This window comes from Olea europaea, chromosome 16, assembly GCF_002742605.1.
Source record: "Olea europaea var. sylvestris chromosome 16, O_europaea_v1, whole genome shotgun sequence".
Taxonomy (NCBI): domain Eukaryota; kingdom Viridiplantae; phylum Streptophyta; class Magnoliopsida; order Lamiales; family Oleaceae; genus Olea; species Olea europaea.
This window is the reverse complement of record NC_036252.1, coordinates 1219156-1224637: the sequence shown is the minus strand read 5'-3', so window position 1 is coordinate 1224637 and position 5482 is coordinate 1219156.

The following is a 5482-nucleotide window of genomic DNA, read 5'->3' as shown; positions in this document are numbered from 1 at the left end:
CGAACGTTAGAAATTAACCACTGACACTCAGATAGTTATCCATGTGGAATCTCTCGACGGGTCTCCAATGTTTTGTTCTATAATAAAAATATCCACATGTTCATTTAAGTGTCACCACACTTTAGGTTGTGAGATCAGCTACTTACTTCACAAGTAAGAAATGCAACACGTGATGGTCTATCCGTATCTCGTTATTACTTACGACCACGGATGATTTAAGATTCAATCAGATGTAATTTGTATCTCACAATTATAACTCCTTGTGATTAACAAATTACGAAGATTTGAATCTACGGACTCTATTATTTATTTAATTGTCTATTAATTAAATAATAGATCTGCCATTTAATTGCATTAATTATATATAAAAGTATTTATGTCCAAAGTTGATTGGACCTAGGGCATAATACTTATGTAGGCTGCATTCCACTACGAGGGGTTCACGATCCTATAGTACTCTTACACACTTGATCGATTGTGGTGAGTCATTACATGGTTAACATACTTGACAAATGTAGACAATAGATTTTGTAATTGAGAAGAGCAAAACCATTAACCACGAGTTATTCTGTGGGATGGGACTTAAGAAAATAGAACAAAAGGAAGAATATTAAGGAAACGCCGATTTGGTGTTAGTCAAGGACCCTATGACAACCAAGTCAATGGTATTTATTGACAGAATAAGAGAGAGTACTAGACAAAAATTAAGTTGAATAATTTTGATTGAGCATACCTAGAATTCTAAGCAGTGAGACTATACTTGTAGGAACAAGGTCGCAACAATTTGGATGAGAATATGATTATCCTCTAAGATTTTCATTTTATTAGAGATACGATTTGACTAGATGTATTCGATTGGGACGATATGATTATTCTTAAATGAAAATATCCGTATCGTTCATGGTTGGCCTGTATAACATGGGTTGTGGTTCAAATCATCCAATGTTTTCGAGTTGGACTTTGGATGACTATATTGCTCTTTACAACAAGTAGAACAATGGTTGGTAGCACTTGTTGGTTATGGGTGAAGAAGACAGTTTGACCGTCTAGTTCATATTGGCCATTTACTTTGTGTTGGTCATCGATGAAGACCGTTTGACCTTTTAGTTCGTCGGAAACGATTTGTTTTATATTGATCACAGGTAATAGCTTTTGACCATTTAGTTCAACGCACAACCATATGTTGTATAGGAGTGACAAATGATGGTGCCAAATGGTAGCGGTCACTGCACAGTGTATTAAATATCGTGCTGTAAATTATATTAGCATGGCAAGTGTAGATTATATTAACATAGCAAAGCCTACTAGTTCTCCTTGTCTATTCGCTCTCCCGAAAGGATTGTAGGAAAATTTCAATTATTGCAAGAATAAATTTCATAATCCAAACAATTAACTAGAACGATTAATTATGCAAATAAATAATTCAAACAAAAAAAAAATAAGAAAACGTAACACCAAATTTTTACGTGGAAAAACCCTCCAATGTAGAGGGAAAAAAATCACGGGACAATTTCGGCCAAAATCTACTATAATAATTAATATATGTTACAATATTCAAGTTTATGCCCCAAAACTTGAATTCTCCATAAATTGGAAATACCACAATAATCTATCTCTAAAACAACAATTTATCTCACGACAAATCAACAATTTGATCAACTTTGTAAGAATCCACTTTAAATACTAATCCAAAATATATTTTAGAGAAAGTTCCAATTTATATTATGTAGAGAAGAAATAAAAATAACCTGTGTGAATCCACACCCAAAATTGAAGAAAAATCATTTTTCTTCATTTTATTCTTCCTACACATGCACAATTGGTTTTCCTTCACTAGCAATGGCTTTTGTTTCTCTCAATGAAAACCAAGGTCAATTCTCACAACCCTACAGCCGTCGTTTTTGACCGTTGAATTTGTCTCTCTCTCATTCACAAATTATTGGCAACCGAATTTCTTTTTGCTTCTCGCAATTCACGCCTCAGATTTTTGTCTCTCTCTCTCTCTCTCACAATTTTTTACAATTATATATGTTTAACCTATTGCAAACAATATAAGACTTGGGCCAATTAATTCTCATAATGGGCTTAGTGGGTTGGACCAATATAACAATCTCCCCCTCCAGCCTACTGAAGAAGGATATTATCCTTTAATAAATTAGTTAGAATCAATGTCGGCCAATTCGGCACAAAGTTCAAGCTTTTCTCTGGTTACTACATTTGTCATCATATCAGCTGCATTCTTCTCTGTATGAATCTTCTCTAACAATATCAATTATTCTGCCACTACCTGTCGTAGCTAATGATATCTGACATCAATGTGCTTCGTTCGAGAATGATAAGTTCCATTCTTGCTCAAGTCTAATGCATTCTGACTATCACAATTACGTACATACACACCTTGTTTCAAACCCAAATCTTGGAGAAATCGTTTCATCCAAAGCATTTCTTTCGTTGCTTCAGTTGCTGCAATATACTCTGCCTCAGTTGTAGATAATGCAATACACTTTTGTAATTTTGACTGCCATGAGACAGCTCCCCCTGCAAAAGTAATCAAATATCCTAAAGTTGATTTTTTACCATCAAAATTACCAGTCATATTTGCATCTATAAAGTCCTCCAAAATTGATTTTGAACCTCCAAAAGTCAAGCACATTTTAGAAGTACCTCTCAAGTATCTAAAAATCCATTTCACTGTCTCGCAGTGATCTTTACTGGGATTAACAAGAAACCTACTGACTACCCCAACTGCATGAGCAATATCTGACCGTGTACAAACCATGACATACATCAAACTCCCAACCGCAGAAGAGTAAGGAATCTTTACCATTTTTTCTTTGTCTTCCTCCTTAGAAGGACAAGTCACCTTACTTATTTTGAAGTGACTACCAAGTGGTGTCCCAACAGGTTTAGCATTTTTCATGTTAAACTTTTTCAGCACTCTCTCTACATATTTCTCCTGTGATAACTATAACTTTCTGACTTTCCTATCACGACGAATATGCATTCCCAAAATTTGCTTGCTGATCCAAGATCCTTCATAACAAACGACTTGAACAGATCTACTTTCAAACTACGAATTAATTGAACATCCTGTCCTACTATCAATATATCATCTACATATAGCAAAATGATGATGAAGCTACCACCATGGAATTCTCTGACATAAACACAATGATCTGCATCTGTTATGATATAGTCATGACCCACCATAAATGAATCAAATTTCTTATTCCATTGTCTTGGAGCTTGTTTCAACCCATGCAAAGTATTTTTCAACCTGAAAACTATATGTTCTTTTCCTCTTACTTCAAATCCCTCTGGCTGAACCATGTAGATTTCTTTCTCCAAATTACCATGGAGAAAAGCGGTCTTAACATCTAACTTCTCAAGTTCAAGATCCAAACTAGCTACTAAATCAAAAACTACTCGAATAGAAGTCATTTTGACAACAGGAGAGAATATCTCATCAAAGTCAATCCCTTTCTTCTGACCAAAGCCTTTTACCACCAATTGAGCTTTATACTTACTAACTTTTCACCATCTTTTTTCAGCTTGAACACCCATTTATTTTTCAATACCTTTTTATCTTTAGGAAGCTCTGTTAGCTCATAAGTGTTATTCTTCTGCAAAGAATTCATCTCTTCCTGCATAGCCTTCATCCAACTTTGTTTGTCCTTATGAGATTCTACCTCTTAGAAATATTCTGGCTCCCCCTCATCAGTTACCAACACATAATCTGATATTGGATACTTAGTTAATGGACGATGCTCCCTGGTAGATCTTCTGATCTAAGGTTCTGATGTAGTAGGCTGCTTTCTCTGCTCAATATCCTCTAAATCATCCTCATCAACCCTTGCTGACTCATCAGCATGATTGTCAATGTATGTCTCTACCCCCTGAGTGACACTGTCTGAAGGCAAAGAGACAGGTGTAAGGTCAGTGACACCCTCAATAACACGTCTTTGATTCCCAGATTTCTCAACATCTGCCAACTTTTGGCTATCGTGAAAAATCACATCTCTGCTTCTGAATATTTTCTTCTTTTCTAGATCCCATAATCTATAGCCAAATTCTGCATCTCTATAGCCAACAAAAATGCAAGGACTAGCTTTATCATCTAACTTTAACCGTTGTTCCTTAGCCACATGTGCAAATGCTTTGCATCCAAACACCTTCAAGTGAGAGTAAGAAACATATTTTCCTATCCACAAATTTTCTGGAATCTCAGAATCCAAAGGAGCTGATGGAGACCGATTGATTAGGTAGCACGCTATTCGAACTGCTTCACCCCAGAATGATTTAGGTAACCCAGCCATCCTTAACATACTTCTGACCTTGTCTACGATGGTATGATTCCTTCTCTCTGCAACACCGTTGTGCTATGGGGTACTAGGAACTGTCTTTTTATGTCTAATTCCGTGTTTTGAGTAGTAATCTTTAAACACTTTAAACGTATATTCCCCTCCATTGTCCGTTCGGAGACACTTCAAATGCTTTCCACTTTTTCATTCCACCGTGGCATGAAATTTCTTGAAGTATTGAAAAACCTGATCTTTTGATCTAAAAAAGAATACCCACAACTTTCATGAAGTATCATCAATAAAAGTAAGAAAATATTTATTACCACCTAAGGACTCCACCTCAATGGGACCACACACATCAGGATAAATCAAATAAAAAACATTAGATTTTCTACTAGAGGATTTTTGAAAGGATACTCTATGTTGTTTACCAAATAAACAATAATCACAAGAATTTAATGATATACCAAATCCTTTCTCGCTCATGTAAGCCAACCGCTTATGTCACAAGTCTGGTGAAGAATCACTTTCAATTGCATTTACCGTTTCACTACACGCCTTTACTTGTGTCTTGTAAAGTGTGCAACAATTCTTTCCTCTAGCAAATATCATTGACCCTTTTGTTAGTTTCCATTTTCCACTGCCAAAATAACTGTTATACCTCATCAAATGCATGTGTAGATAGCAAATTCAAACACATATCAGGAACGTCGCACATTCTTCAATGTCAAGTTGCGTCCAATATCTGTCTGAAGACAGATTTTACCAATTCCCGCAATACTGGCAAAACTGTCACTACCCATCTTCAGTCTGCCATAGTTACCTGATTTGTATGAAGTGAAGAACTCCTGTCTTGGAGTAACATGGTAAGAAGCTGTTGAGTCAATAACCCATTTAACAAATGAATCTGCAACATAACAACACTGCTCATATTCAAGGGAAAAAACTACTGCCACTACTTCTTCTTAGTCTGAAGGGCTAGCTGTTGTATTCTGATCAGTCTTCTTCTGATTTTTCTTCTATTTCAATTTATTTTCCCAAGCCATGCAATGTTTCTTTATATGACCCTCTTTATCACAATAAAGGTATTTAACCTTTCCTCTTGTCTTTGACTGACTTTTGAAGTTATCACGTCCCTTGGGACATCTGCTTTTACTCCTACCTCCATTCTCTGTAATAAG